The sequence below is a fragment of the Stegostoma tigrinum genome, chromosome 35, assembly GCF_030684315.1.
Source record: "Stegostoma tigrinum isolate sSteTig4 chromosome 35, sSteTig4.hap1, whole genome shotgun sequence".
NCBI lineage: Eukaryota > Metazoa > Chordata > Chondrichthyes > Orectolobiformes > Stegostomatidae > Stegostoma > Stegostoma tigrinum.
This window is the reverse complement of record NC_081388.1, coordinates 221,212-240,000: the sequence shown is the minus strand read 5'-3', so window position 1 is coordinate 240,000 and position 18,789 is coordinate 221,212. Positions and strand designations below refer to the sequence as shown.

The 18,789-nt window shown below is 50.6% G+C and overlaps 1 long non-coding RNA gene across 1 annotated transcript in view; it reads left to right on the top strand.

The window, feature by feature from the left end:
* Positions 1 to 18,789, top strand: part of LOC132206322 (uncharacterized) — a 218,044-nt gene that overhangs the window by 27,669 nt on the left and 171,586 nt on the right. The window contains exons 2-4 of the long non-coding RNA XR_009442973.1: positions 756 to 815; positions 2,328 to 2,492; positions 6,907 to 7,019. This is a non-coding gene — a long non-coding RNA (uncharacterized LOC132206322). The remainder of the gene's footprint in view (positions 1 to 755; positions 816 to 2,327; positions 2,493 to 6,906; positions 7,020 to 18,789) is intronic.

Below are 18,789 nucleotides of genomic sequence, written 5' to 3'. Positions count from 1 at the left end.
GTTGGCTTGTCAGTAAGTAATGAGGTCGCGCTGAAGGAACCACAGCTCTTGTGCTTGTTTATTAATGACTTGGAGGAAAGAGGTGCATGTGCTGTGGCTAAATTTGGAGATGACTCAAAACTATTTAGAAAGACAAGGCATGGCACAGAAACAGAGATTTACCAAAATGTTACTTGGATCGGAATGTATTAGCTATAAGGAGGGTTTGGTGGAAATGTGTCATGATAAATGTGATGAGATCAACCATGATCTCACCGAATGGTGGAGGAAATTCAGTGGGCCAAATGACTTATTTTGTGAGTCTTCTTGTTTGACAATGCATTCATAAAGGTGTTTTTTTTTCTCTCTTGGATAAGATGTGAAAATGAAATGTGTACCCTTCCTTTTCATCTGGGAATAAATAATTGTTCTGAACGATTTCCATTGACTAATAGCAATCTGACAAGTATCACAACGTAAAGAGATTTTTAGCTTCTTTTTAATTGTAAAGGTATTCTTTGGAATTAATTTGGCATATATTATTTGCATCTCAGGAAGTATGTTCATCACTGCATCTCAAAAAGTGCTCTGTTGTATGACAACAGCTTTTTAAAGATCACTTCAATGGTTGTGATTTTCAGTTGCCGTAACACACGTTAAATTTCACTGTTGGCCAATCTGTCCATGATTATTTCATTATCTTATGCTTCAAACAGACAAGGAAATATTGGTGATGCAATGAAGAGTTTGATTCTCAAATATAATTGTTGTTATAGTTTCCACTTGGAAGAAAGATTCACATCAAATTGACTGGTCAAGGAAATGGGACACTGACTGTGAGTACTTTGAATGTTCGAGTTATTCCTAAAATGAAAGTTATGACCTTGATGATTTCTCTTTCATGCAGATATGAAGAGACTCTTTTAAAATATCCTCTAGGTTAGTGGTTCAGGCATAAAAGTGTTATATGTATATTTATGTATATACATGTACATGCGTCATCTGAAAAGAAAATGACGAGAAATCACTTGTTGCAAGGTGAGAATGAGTTATCCAGATAGTAAGACCTGCCAATGTTGGTGTCTGAGATAACACATTGTGGACCTGGAGGAACACAGCAGGGCAGGCAACATCAGAGGCTCAAGAAAGTTGAGGTTTTGGGTCAGGACCCTTCCTGAGAAATGGAGGGGGGAAGGGAGCTCAGAAACAAACAGTGTGGAGGGGGAGGAGGTGCTGGGGAAGGGAGGTGGGATGGTAATAAGTGAGTACTATCCAGATTGGAACAGATTTTCCCCAGCGTGCATTGAATACGAATTCCACATCACTGTCAAAATCTTAGTGACTGTTAACATTGATGTTTTTAGTCTGTCTTGTTTCAGTAATTGCATGACAGTTTGAATGGTTCTTTGAGAGTGAGGAACCTATGGACTCTCACACACCAAGATGGAATTTAGTTCGAAGAGTGACTTCAAAATAGTTGCTTGCTTTTAAAATCTTGACCGTTTTGCTGCCCTGTTGAACGAATTTAGCTTCATACTGTTTCAATAGGAATTAGTGTTTAATCGGAACATATTTGTGAAACTTACAGTTCCGCAGGTTTTAGCATAAACTGGTGCAGCCTTTCGGTGCTTGCAAAAAGGCTCACCTCTCCGTTAATACCAAAGGAAAATTGGAGTTTGAAAGTAAGTTCACCCGGTGTCGGGGAATGAAATGTTAATGTTGACTCGAATATAATTTTTAAAAAAGTAATATATTTGTGAAACACGAAACTCCAATTAAAATTTGGATTTGCCAGTTTTACAGATGGTTGGTTATTGGATTCATTTCAAATGAGGGTGAAGATCACTTTAAATCCAACATAATTGTGAAGAAAAGAAATAGCATGTCAAATAAAATTAACTGCATGACTCTGCATAATCCTGTATATAGAATTTCATTCCGAACTATGAGACAGTTATGACCCCATACTACCTCAGTGCTCATGGCAAGAGTAAGACTCCTGTTTGACGTGCTGTGCACTGCATGGAATGGCGGCGACATCAGATTCATTGATGATTGAGAATCAAAAGAATATGACAATAAGATTTAAAATCAAAATCTCATTGAACACTTCAAGGAATGCCTTACAGGAGGAGGGGGAAAGCATGTATGACTAATAGAAGGTGGTGGCACAGATCAAATAGACCTGTGTGCTAAAACTTAACACAAATTTCACATTGAATGGAACAGTTTCAACAGGCTGGAGGAAGCAGACATGCCAGCTCAAACTTTTTGAATTTGTGCATTCTGTTCGTAAACATCAGCAAAATTGTGGGAAACATGTTTATTCTTTCTCTTTTATTGCACAGAACCACACGATGAGACTGTTTTGATGAGGAATTTAAAGATTATGTGTCCCATCCGTTTGACTCACAGTTTGGTACCATAGTTTGGTACGATCTTCGTTCGAGAAGGAAAAGGGATGTTCCAGATACAGAAAATCGTCAAACCATTTACTACAAAGTCCGTTTCTGGTTAGTATTAATTAATGCAGTTAACATTTTTAGCTCGACATGATTGCACAATGGAGTCAACAAGAAAATTTGATCTGATATTCCACATAAATTTTAAGTGGATATTAAAGCAGCTCATTTCTTTTTCATGCTGTATGCTGCTTTTAAGAATGGTTGTCTTATTGTCGAAATGTTTAGCTTTGACTCCATGGCATCTTCCATTAGCTCACATTGAAACACATGTTTCTTCAGCCAAAAATGCACGGTTACCCGGTGTAGCTTGACCAACCTTTCCCTGTGGTCGTTCCCCTGAAATCCCCTGCGGTCGCTCCCCTGAAAAATAAGTATACCATTTTGGGTACTGTTCCGGGGGACGACTTATCAGGGGTACGCAGTAGGGTGCAGGTCTCTGGCACAGAGTCTGTCCCTCTTGCACAGAAGGGAAGCGGGGATAGGAAGAGAGTGATAGTCATTGGGGACTCACTCATTAGTTAGAAGGACTGATAGAAGATTTGCTGGGAACGAAAGAGACTGACGATTGGTGTGTTGCCTACCAGGTGCCAGGGTCCGTGATGTCTCGGATCATGTGTTTAGGGTCCTGAGGGGAGAGGTTGACCAGCCCCAAGTCGTGGTCCACGTAGGCACCAACGATGTAGGTAGAAAGAGTGATAGGGATGTCTGGCAGGATTTGAGGGAGCGAGGGTGGAAGCTGAGAGCGAGAACAAACAGCGTGGTCGTCAATGGTTTGTCACCCGTACCACGTGGAGGCGAGGCAAAGAACATGGAGAGATTTCAGCTGAAGACGTGGCTGCAGGGATGGTGCAGGTGGGAGGGCTTCAGGTACATGGACAATTGGGGCTCGTTCTGGGGAAGGTGGTACCTGTACAAACAGGACGGTCTCCACTTGAACCAGAGGGGCACGAATATCCTGGGTGGGAAATTGGCTAGTCCCATTTGGGTGGATTTAAACGAGCTCAGAAGGGGGATGGGAAACTGAGGTGTAGTCCTAGTACACAGGAGGATGAGCGTAGGGAGGACATGGTCAGGACCTCACTGTCACAGAAGTGTGCTGGCAGACAGCAAGCTGGATTGAAGTGTGACGACTTTAATGCCGGGAGTATCCGGAATAATGTAGGTGAGCTTGCAGCTTGGATAGGTACCTGGGACTTCGATGTTGTGGCCATTCCGGAGGCATGGATAGAGCAGGGTCAGGAATGGATGTTGCAGGTTCTCGGGTTTAGATCTTTCATTAAGGTCTGGGAAGGTGGTAAAAGAGGGGGAGGTGTGGCTTTGTTGGTCAAGGACAGTATAACGGCGGATGAAAGAACCTTTGAGGACTCGTCTACTGCGGTGGTATAGGCTGAGGTTGCCAAGGAAGGTTTGTCGACTGAGTCAGTGTGGGTGGAAGTTCGGAACAGCAAGGCAGCAGTCACTTCTCTGGGGGTTTTCTACAGACCCCAAAAAGCAGTTGGGAGATCGAAAAACTCATTGGCCGGCAGATTGTTGAAAAGTGCAAACGTAGCAGGGTTGTTGTTAGGGTGACTTCAACTTTCCCAATATAGATTGAAACCTCCTTCGTGCAGATGGTTTGGATGGAGCCGTTTTTGTCAGGTGTGTTCAGGAGGGTTTCCTGACTCAGTATGTGGACAGGCCGACGAGGCGGGAGGCCTTTTGGATTTGGTGCTCGGCGATGAACCAGGACAGGTGTCAGATCTCGTGGTGGGAGAGCACTTTGGCGACAGTGACCACAACAGCCTCCCATTTACCATAGCCATGGAAAGGGAAAGGAGCAGTTACCAGGGGAAGATATTTAACTGGGGTAAAGGAAACTATGACGCTATCAGACAGGAGTTGGGAAGTACAGATTGGGAGCAATTGTTCCACAGAAAGGGCACAGCAGACATGTGGAGGCTGTTCAAGGAGCAGTTGTTGCGAGTGATGTATAAATTTGTTCCTCTGAGACAGGTAAGAAGGGGTAAGATTAAGGAGCCTTGGATGACTGGTACAGAGGTGCTTCTTGTCAAAAAGAAAAAGGCAGCGTACGTAAGGTGGAGGAAGTGAGGGTCTCGCACAGCTTTAGAGTATTACAGGTTTGCTCGGAAGGAGCTCAAAAGATATTGCCTGTACAATTGTTACCTGTTACAACCTTTGCGTCCACGCTTGCTCATTCAATGGTGTCAAGATGCCAGCAGTGCATGTACCTTCTCCATCCCCTAATGCCGTCAGCTCACACAAGACATAGTCCTTACTTAAAATCTTCTGATCAACCAAAGTTCATTGTAATGGACATTTTAGTTATCTGTCATGAAACGAAAACTGATTCTGACTGGCATGACCTGCAGTGCAAATGAATATAATCTGTGAAACGAGATTCCTTATGGGCTTGCATCCACTACAGATAATTGCTTTTCAAAGACGTTGCATACATACATTTTTTTCTCCTATCACCTGAGATTTTTATTTGTTTATGCATGTTGTGTGGGTTTCCAGTCAGGCCCATAAACACAGGTTGATGCAGTCACTGTTATAACACGGTATTGAAGGAGAATTTGTGATCTTTGGAGTTTCATTCCAGTGTCTGAAGGAGTGCACCATCAAGCCACTTCAGATCTCTTCTGGTGACTATATTGTTGCAAGTTTTCAAGTGTTACCGGTCGTCACATAAAATATGGCCTTTTTGTTGTTGCACTATTCATCTTAACTGCACCTTATCTAGTATTTAGGCTTGGAAACAATTTTAATTATTTTTGATTTACCAATTCAAAATCATTTATGATTGTTGTCATGATATCTACAAGATGTTATTTTGATTGGACATAGAGGATTGGATCTGTCTTAATGGAAATAATGGATGCGCTTATAAAACTCCTTCTGGGCAAGGTAGTTGCTCAGTGGCTAGAGCTGCTCATGCACTGGGGAGCCAATTGAGATTCCAGTCTTGGGTAACTATCTGTGTGGAATTGACACGTCCTCCCCGCGTCTGCGAGGGGCTTCTGCCAAGTGCTGCAGCTTCCTCTCATTGTTCAAAGATGTGCAGGTCCTTATATGTGATTTGTGAATCATTTCTTAAATGTTTCAATCCTGCCAGCATCCAGTGCCTTGGACAAAATAACTGGAGATGAATAAAAGATACTGAGCCTTTTGACACCATTTCCTGCTGGATTTTCATCAATCCTGCTTAATATCGGTGACAACTTCCATGACCTTTTTGATGCTATGTCTGAATTGACAGTCTAGTTCCAAATATTTGTTGTGCAGTATTTCAAGGTCTCTGTCACAGCATACCCATGAATGTCCACTTCAAAAGATACTTTCATATCATAGAATCCCTACAGTGTGGAAACAAGCCCCTTTTGACCCAACAAGCCCACAGCCACCCTCCAAAGAGCATCTCACCCTGACCCATCCCTCGACCCTTTCCTCAGTAACCCTGCATTTCCCATGACTAACACACCTAATCTACACATCCCTAAACACAATGGGCAAGTTTGGCATGGCCCATACACCTAGCGTGCACATCTTTGGACTGTGGGAGGAAACCAGAGCACCCAGCAGGAACCCATGCAGGCATGGGCAGAATGTACAAACTCCGCACAGAAGATCGCCCAACGGTGGGATCGAACCTGGGTCCCTGGCGCTGTGAGTCAGCAGTGCGAACCACTGAGCCACCGTGCTGCCCTTGGAGTTAGACAGAGCTTGCTTGTTCCTGGGTGGCCTCAAACTGCCAACCTCCACTTAGTGGCAAAAGTGCTGACCAACTGCACTCATCTTCACTGGATTTTGCTTTGTATCATTGAATTCAATCCTTCAAACTCTATGATAAATATTTAAATTTCCATTGATATGTGAGCGTTGTTTTTAGTATGCAGTATTGGTTTATTATGTTTTATTGCTAAATAATGAATATTGTATGTATATGCAAATGGGCAAGTTGGTAACGATGCAGTCCGCAGACCTGGAGGATAATAACACTGTCCTTCAATCGCCCACGATGCCCTCTGCAAATTGGTAGAAAACAAAAATTTCTATAAAATTCATCTCCTCCCGTCAGTCGATCAAAATTAATTCAGGATTTTGTGCAGGCCAATAAGCGTAAGATTACGTGAGCCTAAACAAAACTACTGGCTCATATTAGTTCAGTAAAGTGAAAGGGCAACAATAGAGGTAGTAGGAACTGCAGATGCTGGAGAATCTGAGATGAGAAGGTGTAAAGCTGGATGAGCACAGCAGGCCAAGCAGTATCATCTGGCTCTACACCTTGTTATCTCAGATTCTCCAGCGCCAATTTTCTGAAGTAGGGTCTCGTCCCGAAACATCAGCTTTCTTGCTCCTCTGATGCTGCTTGACCTGCTGTGTTCATCCAGCTCTCCAACTTGGGCAACAATAGAGTATGTTTTAAGTCACCAGATATGTTACGTGGGTTTGTCTTCCTTAGGGTGGAGTTAGTGGAACCGACAAAGATGTCTCCCTCACAGCGTTTGTGACAAAAGAATTGCATCGTTCCTTGGCGGCCTTTCAACAGAAGAATATTCAGAGATTTCCCGAGTGGTAAGAATGTAACTTCTTTTACTTCTCTTTATCTCACTTTTTCCAACAATTGGAAAATAGATTTTAGAAATAACGTCGAGCTGATGAAGTGTGAAAAGAAGAATAATTCCAAGCAGTGGTGGGAGTTGGTCAGTGAGGTGGGAGGAGTGGATAGGTGGGAGAGAAGGCGGACAGGTCATGGAGGCGGGGATGAGTGGAGGAACTAGTCTTGGGATGAGGCTGGCGGGTGGGGAGATTTTGAGGGTGGCCAAGTCCACATTGAGGCTATTGAGTTGGAGCTCCCGAGGCAGAATATGAGGTGCTGCTCCTCCAGTTTCTGGGTGTTGTGGTTGTGACACTGGAAGAGGCCCAGGATGGACATGTCGTTCAGGGAGTGGGAGGGGGAGTTGAAGTGATGCAATGATTTGGATATGAAAATAGAAGGTGTGGTTAGTAAGTTTCCCAATGATTGAAGGTGTAGTAGCCAGCCAAGAAGGTCACCTCAGAATGCAATGGGACATTGACAAGGGCCAGTGAACTGAGGAGTGGCAGATGGAGTTGAGGTTAGACAAATGTGAGGTGCTACATTTTGGAAAGGCAAATCAGGGCAGCACGTTTCCACTGAAGGTTGTGGGGAGTGTTTATTAATAAAGAGACGCTGGAGTGCAGTTTCCTAGTTCCATCAAAGTACAGCCACCGGTAGAAAGGATATGAAGGAGACATTTGGTGTGCTCGCCTTTATCGGTCAGTGCATTGAGGATAGGAGTTGGGAGATCACTTAGCAGCCATATAGGACATTGATTCGGCTGCTTTTGGAATACTGCAATCGATTTTGGTCTCCTTGCGAGAGGAAGGATGTCGGCGCAACATTGAGGGCCGAAGGGGCCTGTTCTGCGCTGTATTGTTGTATGTTGTAAACTTGAAAGGGTTCAGAGAAGATCTACAAGGATGTTACGAGCATCGGAGGTTGGAGGTATACCGTGGGCTTGAACAGGCAGCTATTTCTTGGAACTTTGGAGTTCAGGGCTGACCATATAGAAGTTTATACAATTACGAGGGACGTGGATAGAGCGAACAGCCAAGATCTTTTCCCCGGGTTGCTGGAATCCATAACTGGAGGGAATAGGTTAAAACTGAGAGAGGGAAGATTTAAAATGGACCGGATTTTTTTCATAGTGGTGCATGTATGGAATGAGCTGCCAGAGGAAGTGGTGGAGGCTTGTACGTTTAAAAGGCATGTGGATGGGTATATGAATAAGACGGGTTGAGAGGAATATGGGCCAAATGCTGGCAAATGGGACTAAATTAATTTAGGATATCTGGTCAACATAGACAAATTGGGCCAAAGGATCAGTTTCCCGACTGTACATCTCTCTGACTCTAAGTGTCTTTTTTCTGAAACTCGTGGCCCATAATTAGAAAAACGTGAATCAGGATTTGGGAATATGACAATTCTAATTGGATCTGTTTGATGAAATTAACTCTGTAGATAATGGTGGTTGAATTATGATTTGTCAAATTTGAGTTTATTGCAGCATCTTACAGAATAGAGGAAACACATGTAATCAAAATTGAAAATCAAAACTTGGTAAAATTTTGCATTGGAAATACATGACCAGCCATTGGAGGAGATTCATGACCATTGCATTCAAGTGAGAACAACAAATGCGATTCAGTGACTCAGTGAAATGGGATGCAGTGACTCAGTGAAATGGGATGCCGTGAATGAGAGAAAAGGGATGCAGTGACTGAGGGTAATAGGATGCTGTGACTTATGGAAATGGGATGCAGTGACTGAGGGTAATGAGATGCAGTGACTGACGAAAGGAGATGCAGTTACGGTGGGAAATGGGACGCAGTGACTGATGACAATGGAACGCAGTGATTGAGGGAAATGGGACGCTCTCAGTGAGTGTAATGTGAAGCATTGAATGAGTGAAATGAGATGCAGTGACTGTGTGAACTGGGATGCAGTGACTGAGATAAATGGGTTGAGGTGACTGATGGAAATGGGATGCAGTGACTGATGGAAATGGGATGCAGTGACTGATGAAATAGGATGCAGTGACTGATGGAAATAGTGTGCTGTGACTGACGGAAATGGATTGCAGTGACTGACAGAAATTGGATGCCGTGACTGATGGAAATGGGATGCAGTGACTGATGGAAATAGGATGCAGTGACTGCGGGACATGGGTTGCAGTGACTGCGTGAAATGGGATGCAGTGACTGATGGAAATCGGATGCAGTGTCAGATGGAAATGGGATGCAGTGACTGAGATAAATGGGATGCAGTGACTGATGGAAATGGGATGCAGTGACTGATGGAAATGGGATGCAGTGACTGATGGAAATGGGATGCAGTGACTGATGGAAATAGGATGCAGTGACTGATGGAAATAGGATGCAGTGACTGATGGAAATAGGGTGCAGTGACTGATGGAAATAGGATGCAGTGACTGATGGAAATAGTGTGCTGTGACTGACGGAAATGGGATGCAGTGACTGAGGGTAATAGGTTGCAGTGGCTGAGTGAAATGGAAGGCCGTGTCTCTGTGAATTGGGATGCGCTGAGTGTGGGGAATGGGCTGCAGTGACTGAGTGAAATGGGCTGCAGTGACCGAGTGAAATGGGATGCGGTGACTGATGGAAATGGGATGCGGTGACTGATGGAAATGGGATGCGGTGACTGATGGAAATGGGGATGCAGTGACTGAGGGAATGGGGATACAGTGACTGTGGGTAATGGGATGCAGTGACTGTGGGTAATGGGATGCAGTGACTGAGGGTAATGGGATGCAGTGACTGAGGGTAATGGGATGCAGTGACTGATGGAAATGGGATGCAGTGAATTATGGGAATGGGATGCAGTGAATTATGGGAATGGGATGCAGTGACTGACGAAAGGAGATGCAGTGACGGTGGGAAATGGGATGCAGTGACTGAGTGAAATGGGATGCAGTGACCGAGTGAAATGGGATGCAGTGCCCGAGTGAAATGGGATGCAGTGGCCGAGTGAAATGGGTTGCAGTGGCCGAGTGAAATGGGCTGCAGTGGCTGAGTGAAATGGGCTGCAGTGGCCGAGTGAAATGGGCTGCAGTGGCCGAGTGAAATGGGCTGCAGTGGCCGAGTGAAATGGGCTGCAGTGGCCGAGTGAAATGGGTTGAGGTGACTGATGGAAATGGGATGCAGTGACTGTGGGAAATGGAACGCAGTGACGGAGGGAAATGGGACACAGTGACTGAGTGAAACGGGATGCCGTGGCTGAGTGAAATGGGATGCAGTGCTTGAGGGAAATGGGATGCAGTGACTGAGGGAATGGAAATGCAGTGACTGTGGGAAATGGGATGCAGTGGCTGAATAGAATGGGACGCAGGGACTGAGAGAAATGGGATACTGTTATTGAGGTGAATGAGATGCAGTTACTGAGGGAAATGGAATTCAGTCACTGCGCGAAATGGGATGCCGTGACTGAGATAAATGGGATGCAGTGACTGATGGAAATGGGATGCAGTGACTGAGGGAAAGGAAATGCAGTGCCTGTGGAAACGGGATGCTGTGACTGAGGGTAATGGGTATGCAGTGACTGTGGGAAATGGGATGCAGTGACTGAGTGATATGGTATGCATGGCTGAATGGAGTGGGATGCAGGGACTGAGCGAAATGGGATACTGTTACTCAGGGTAATGCGTTGCAGTGACTGAGGGAAAGGTGATTCAGTGACTGTGGGAAGTGGCAAGCTGTGACTGAGGAAAGGTGATGCAGTGACTGTGGGAAATGGGACGCAGTGACGGAGGGAAATGGGATGCAGTGGCTGAGTGAAATGGAATTCAGTCACTGCGTGAAATGGGATGCAGTGACTGAGGGAAAGGAAGTGCAGTGCCTGTGGAAACGGGATGCTGCGACTGAGGGTAATGGGGATGCAGTGACTGTGGGAAATGGGATGCAGTGACTGTGGGAAATGGGATAGTGTTTCTGAGTGAAATGGGGTGCAGTGACTGAGTGAAATGGGGTGCAGTGACTGAGTGAAATGGGGTGCAGTGACTGAGTGAAATGGGACGCAGTGACTGAGTGAAATGGGACGCAGTGACTGAGTGAAATGGGACGCAGTGACTGATGGAAATGGGATGCATTGTCTGAGGGAAATGGGATGCAGTGACTGAGTGTAATGGGATGCAGTGACTGAGTGAAATGGGATGCAGTGACTGAGGGAAATGGGATGCAGTGACTGAGGGAAATGGGATGCAGTGACTGAGGGAAATGGGATGCCGTTAGTGTGGGAAATTGGATGTAGTAACTGAGGGTACTGGGACGCAGTGGCTGAGTGAAATGGGATGCAGTGACTGAGGGAAAGGAAATGCAGTGCCTGTGGGAACGGGATGCTGTGACTGAGGGTAATGGGTATGCAGTGACTGAGGGTAATGGGTATGCAGTGACTGAGGGTAATGGGTATGCAGTGACTGATGGAAATGGGATGCGGTGACTGATGGAAATGGGATGCGGTGACTGATGGAAATGGGGATGCAGTGACTGAGGGAATGGGGATACAGTGACTGTGGGTAATGGGATGCAGTGACTGTGGGTAATGGGATGCAGTGACTGAGGGTAATGGGATGCAGTGACTGAGGGTAATGGGATGCAGTGACTGATGGAAATGGGATGCAGTGAATTATGGGAATGGGATGCAGTGAATTATGGGAATGGGATGCAGTGACTGACGAAAGGAGATGCAGTGACGGTGGGAAATGGGATGCAGTGACTGAGTGAAATGGGATGCAGTGACTGAGTGAAATGGGATGCAGTGCCCGAGTGAAATGGGATGCAGTGGCCGAGTGAAATGGGTTGCAGTGGCCGAGTGAAATGGGCTGCAGTGGCTGAGTGAAATGGGCTGCAGTGGCCGAGTGAAATGGGCTGCAGTGGCCGAGTGAAATGGGCTGCAGTGGCCGAGTGAAATGGGCTGCAGTGGCCGAGTGAAATGGGTTGAGGTGACTGATGGAAATGGGATGCAGTGACTGTGGGAAATGGAACGCAGTGACGGAGGGAAATGGGACACAGTGACTGAGTGAAACGGGATGCCGTGGCTGAGTGAAATGGGATGCAGTGCTTGAGGGAAATGGGATGCAGTGACTGAGGGAATGGAAATGCAGTGACTGTGGGAAATGGGATGCAGTGGCTGAATAGAATGGGACGCAGGGACTGAGAGAAATGGGATACTGTTATTGAGGTGAATGAGATGCAGTTACTGAGGGAAATGGAATTCAGTCACTGCGCGAAATGGGATGCCGTGACTGAGATAAATGGGATGCAGTGACTGATGGAAATGGGATGCAGTGACTGAGGGAAAGGAAATGCAGTGCCTGTGGAAACGGGATGCTGTGACTGAGGGTAATGGGTATGCAGTGACTGTGGGAAATGGGATGCAGTGACTGAGTGATATGGTATGCATGGCTGAATGGAGTGGGATGCAGGGACTGAGCGAAATGGGATACTGTTACTCAGGGTAATGCGTTGCAGTGACTGAGGGAAAGGTGATTCAGTGACTGTGGGAAGTGGCAAGCTGTGACTGAGGAAAGGTGATGCAGTGACTGTGGGAAATGGGACGCAGTGACGGAGGGAAATGGGATGCAGTGGCTGAGTGAAATGGAATTCAGTCACTGCGTGAAATGGGATGCAGTGACTGAGGGAAAGGAAGTGCAGTGCCTGTGGAAACGGGATGCTGCGACTGAGGGTAATGGGGATGCAGTGACTGTGGAAAATGGGATGCAGTGACTGTAGGAAATGAGATAGTGTTTCTGAGTGAAATGGGGTGCAGTGACTGAGTGAAATGGGGTGCAGTGACTGAGTGAAATGGGGTGCAGTGACTGAGTGAAATGGGACGCAGTGACTGAGTGAAATGGGACGCAGTGACTGAGTGAAATGGGACGCAGTGACTGATGGAAATGGGATGCATTGTCTGAGGGAAATGGGATGCAGTGACTGAGTGTAATGGGATGCAGTGACTGAGTGAAATGGGATGCAGTGACTGAGGGAAATGGGATGCAGTGACTGAGGGAAATGGGATGCAGTGACTGAGGGAAATGGGATGCCGTTAGTGTGGGAAATTGGATGTAGTAACTGAGGGTACTGGGACGCAGTGGCTGAGTGAAATGGGATGCAGTGACTGAGGGAAAGGAAATGCAGTGCCTGTGGGAACGGGATGCTGTGACTGAGGGTAATGGGTATGCAGTGACTGAGGGTAATGGGTATGCAGTGACTGAGGGTAATGGGTATGCAGTGACTGTGGGAAATGAGATGCAGTGACTGAGTGAAATGGGATGCAGGGACTGAGTGAAATGGGATGCTGTCACTCAGTGGAATGGGATGAAGTGACTGAGGGAAAGGTGATTCAGTGACTGTGGGAAATGGCAAGGTGTGACTGTGGGAAATGGGACGCAGTGACGGAGGGAAATAGGACCCAGTGACTGAGTGAAATGGGACGCAGTGGCTGAGTGAAATGGGATGCAGTGCCTGAGTGACATGGGATGCAGTGCCTGAGTGACATGGGACGCAGTGCCTGAGTGACATGGGACGCAGTGGCTGAGTGAAATGGGACGCAGTGGCTGAGTGAAATGGGACGCAGTGGCTGAGTGAAATGGGACGCAGTGGCTGAGTGAAATGGGATGCAGTGACTGAGAGTAATGTGATGCAGTGTCTGAGGGAAACGGGATGCAGTGACTGATGGAAACGGGATGCAGTGTCTGAGGGAAACGGGATGCAGTGACTGATGGAAACGGGATGCAGTGTCTGAGGGAAACGGGATGCAGTGACTGATGGAAACGGGATGCAGTGACTGATGGAAACGGGATGCAGTGGCTGAGTGAAATGGGATGCAGTGACTCAGTGGAATGGGATGCAGTGACTGAGTGAAACGGGGTGCAGTGACTGAGTGAAACGGGGTGCAGTGACTGAGTGAAATGGGAAGCAGTGGCTGAGTGAAATGGGAAGCAGTGGCTGAGTGAAATGGGAAGCAGTGGCTGAGTGAATGGGATGCAGTGACTGGGTGAAATGGGATGCAGTGACTGAGTGAAATGGAATGCTGTGCCTCAGTGGAATGGGTTGCAGTGACTGAGGGAAAGGTGATTCAGTGACTGTGGGAAATGGGATGCAGGGTCTGAGGGAAAGGAGATGCAGTGACTGAGGGAAATGGGTTGCAGTGTCTGATGGAAATGGGATGCAGTGACTCGGTGAAAGGAGATGCAGTGACTGTGGAAACGGGATGCCGAGACTGCTTGATCTGGGTTGCAGTCACTGAGTAAACTGGGATGCAGTGGCTGTGTCTAATGGGATGCACTGGCTGTGTCTGATGGGATGTAGTGACTGTGTCTAATGGGATGTAGTGACTGTGTCTAATGGGATGCAGTGGCTGAGTGAAATGGGATGCAGTGCCTGAGTGAAATGGGATGCAGTGACTGAGATAAATGGGATGCAGTGACTGAGATAAATGGGATGCAGTGACTGATGGAAATGGAATGCAGTGACTGAGGAAACGGAATGCCGTGACTGAGGGTAAAGGGTTGCAGTGGCTGTGTGAAATGGTATTCCGTGTCTCTGTGAAATGGGATGCGGTGAGTGTGTGGAATGGGAAGCAGTGACTGAATGAAATGGGCTGCAGTGACTCAGGGAAAAGAGATGCAGTGACTGTGGGAAATGGGACACACTGACTGAGGGGAATGGGATGCAGTGACTGAGGGGAATGGGATGCAGTGACTGAGGGGAATGGGATGCAGTGACTGAGGGGAATGAGATGCAGTGACTGAGGAAACGGGATGCAGTGACTGTTAAATGGGCCGCAGTGACTGTTATTTGGGCCGCAGTGCCTGAGTGAAATGGGACGCAGTGACTGAGTGAAATGGGACGCCGAGGCTGAGTGAAATGGGATGCCGAGGCTGAGTGAAATGGGATGCCGTGGCTGAGTGAAATGGGATGCCGTGCCTGACTGAAATGGGATGCAGTGCCTGACTGAAATGGGATGCAGTGCCAGACTGAAATGGGATGCAGTGCCAGAGTGAAATGGGATGCAGTGCCAGAGTGAAATGGGATGCAGTGCCAGAGTGAAATGGGATGCAGTGGCTGAATGGAATGGGACGCAGGGACTGAGAGAAATGGGACGCAGGGACTGAGAGAAATGGGATGCAATGACTGTGGGAAATGGGATGCAGTGTCTGAGGGAAACGAGATGCAGTGACTGAGGGAAATGGGTTGCAGTGACTGACGGAAATCAGATGCAGTGACAGGGAAAGGAGATGCAGTGACTGTGCATGTGGGATGCTGTGAGTGAGGGAAATGCAAAGCATTGGCTGATGGAAATGGGATGCAGTGGCTGAGTGAAATGGGATGCAGTGACTGAGTGAAATGGGATGCAGTGACTGAGTGAAATGCGATGCAGTGACTGAGTGAAATGCGATGCAGTGACTTGAGTGAAATGGGATGCAGTGACTGAGGGAAAGGAAATGCAGTGCCTGTGGGAAATGGGATGCAGTGACTGAGTGAAATGGGATGCAGTGGCTGAATGGAATGGGATGCAGGGACTGCACGAAATGGGATACTGTTACTCAGGGTAATGCGTTGCAGTGACTGAGTGAAATGGGGTGCAGTGACTGAGTGAAATGGGATGCTGTCACTCAGTGGAATGGGATGCAGTGACTGAGGGAAAGGTGATTCAGTGACTGTGGGAAGTGGCAAGGTGTGACTGAGGAAAGGTGATGCAGTGACTGTGGACTTGCCCCCTGCAGGTCTGTCCCGCTGACAGGGAATTGCCCCCTGCAGTCCTGACCCGCTCACTGCGATTTGCCCCCTGCAGTCCTGACCCGGTGACAGAGACTGGCCCCCGCAGCCCTGACCAGCTCACAGGGACTGGCCCCCACAGTCCTGACTCGCTCACTGCGACTTGCTCCCCGCAATCCTGTCCTGCTGACAGGGACTTGCACCTGCAGCCCTGACCCGCTCACTGCGACACTGCCCCCCGCAGCCCTGACCCGCTCACTGCGACTTGCCCCCTGCAGCCGTCTCCCACTGACAGGGACTTGCCGCCCGCAGTCCTGACCCGCTTACTGCGCTTTGCCCCCCGCAGGCCTGACCCACTGACAGGGACTTGCCCCCCGCAGTCCTGACCCGCTGACAGGTACTTACCCCCCGCAGCCATGACCTGCTCACAGGGACTTGCCCCCCGCAGTCCTGACCCGCTCACTGCGATTTGCCCCATGCAGTCCTGCACCGCTGACAGGGACTTGCCCCCGCAGCTCTGACCCGCTCTCTGCGACTTGCCCCCCGCAGCCCTGACCCGGTGACAGAGACTGGCCCCCGCAGCCCTGACCCGCTCACTGCGACTTGCCCCCCGCAATCCTGTCCCGCTGACAGGGACTTGCCCCCGCAGCTCTGACCCGCTCACTGCGACTTGCCCCCCGCAATCCTGTCCCGCTGACAGGGACTTGCCCCCGCAGCTCTGACCCGCTCACTGCGACTTGCCCCCCGCAATCCTGTCCCGCTGACAGGGACTTGCCCCCTGCAGCCCTGACCCGCTCGCTGCGACTTGCCCCCTGCAGCCCTGATCCGCTCGCTGTGACTTGCCCCGCGCAGCCCTGACCCGCTCGCTGCGACTTGCCCCCGCAGCCCTGACCCGGTGACAGACTGGGCCCCGCAGCCCTGACCAGCTCACAGGGACTGGCCCCCACAGTCCTGACCCGCTCACTGCGACTTGCCCCCCGCAGCCCTGACCCGCTCACTGTGACACTGCCCCCCGCAGCCCTGACCCACTCACTGCGACTTGCCCCCCGCAGCCCTGACCCGCTCACTGCGACACTGCCCCCCGCAGCCCTGACCCGCTCACAGCGACTTGCCCCCTGCAGCCCTCTCCCGCTGACAGGGACTTGCCCCCCGCGGCCCTGACCCGCTCACTGCGACCTGCCCCCCGCAGCCCTGACCCGCTCAGGGGGACCAGCGCCCCGCAGCCCTGACCCGCTCATTGCGACACTGCCCCTCGCAGCCCTGACTCGCTCACTGCAACTTGCCACCCGCAGCCCTGACCCGCTGACAGGGGCTGGCCCCCGCAGCCCTCAGCAGCTCACAGGGACTGCCCCCCCGCAGCCCTGACCCGCTCACTGCAACTTTCCCCCCGCAGACCTGATTCGCTCACTGCGACTTCCCCCCTGCAGTCCTGACCCGCTCAGAGGGACTGGCCCCCGCAGCTCTGACCCGCTCACTGCGACTTGCCCCCCGCAGCCCTGACCTGGTGACAGAGACTGGCCCCCGCAGCCCTGACCAGCTCACAGGGACTGGCCCCCACAGTCCTGACCCGCTCACTGCGACTTGCCCCCCGCTGACAGGGACTTGCCCCCGCAGCCCTGACCCGCTCGCTGCGACTTGCCCCCTGCAGCCCTGACCCGCTCGCTGTGACTTGCCCCGCGCAGCCCTGACCCGCTCACTGCGACACTGCCCCCAGCAGACGTGACCCGCTCACTGCGACTTGCCCCGCGCAGCCCTGACCCGCTCAGGGGGACCAGCCCCCCGCAGCCCTGACCCGGTCATTGCGACACTGCCCCCCGCTCCCTGCGACTGGCCCCCCGCTGCCCTGACCCGCTCACTGCGACTGGCCCCCCGCTGCCCAGACCCGCTCACTGCGACTTGCCCCCCAGACCTCACCCGCTCACTGCGACCTGCCCCCCGCAGCCCTGAGCCGCTCAGGGGGACCGGCTCCCCGCAGCCCTGAACCGTTCACGGGTACCGGCCCCCCATAGCCCTGACCCGCTCACTGCGACTTGCCCCCGCAGCCCTGACCCGGTGACAGACTGGCCCCCGCAGCCCTGACCAGCTCACAGGGACTGGTCCCCACAGTCCTGACCCGCTCACTGCGACTTGCCCCCCGCAGCCCTGACCCGCTCACTGCGACTTGACCCCGGCAGCCCTGACCCGCTGACAGGGACTTGCCCCCCGCGGCCCTGACCCGCTCACTGCGACTTGACCCCGGCAGCCCTCTCCCGCTGACAGGGACTTGCCCCCCGCGGCCCTGACCCGCTCACTGCGACTTGCCCCCCACAGCCCTGACCCGCTCAGGGGGACCAGCCCCCCGCAGCCCTGACCCGCTCATTGCGACACTGCCCCTCGCAGCCCTGACTCGCTCACTGCAACTTGCCACCCGCAGCCCTGACCCGCTGACAGGGGCTGGCCCCCGCAGCCCTCAGCAGCTCACAGGGACTGGCCCCCTGCAGCCCTGACCCGCTCACTGCGACTTTCCTCCCGCAGACCTGACCCGCTCACTGCAACTTTCCCCCCGCAGACCTGACTCGCTCACTGCGACTTGCCCCCTGCAGTCCTGACCCGCTCAGAGGGATTGGCCCCCGCAGCCCTCACCCGCGCACTGCGTCTTGCCCCCTGCAGTCCTGACCCGCTCAGAGGGATTGGCCCCCGCAGCCCTCACCCGCGCACTGCGACTTGCCCCCCGCAGCCCTGACCCGATCACAGGGACTTGCCCCTTGCAATCCTGACCCTCTCACTTCGACCTGCCCCCCGCAGTCTTGACCCGCTCACAGGGACCTACCCCTTGCAGTCCTGTCCCGCTGACAGGGACTTGCCCCTTTAGTCCTGACCCGCGCACTGGGGCCGCCCCACGCAGTCCTGACCTGCTCACGGCGATTTTCCCCCCGCAGCCCTGTCCCGCTGACAGGGACGTGGCCCTGCAGCCCTGACCCGCTCACTGCGATTTGCCCCCTGAAGTCCTGACCCGCTCACTGCGACTTGCCCCCTGCAGTCCTGACCC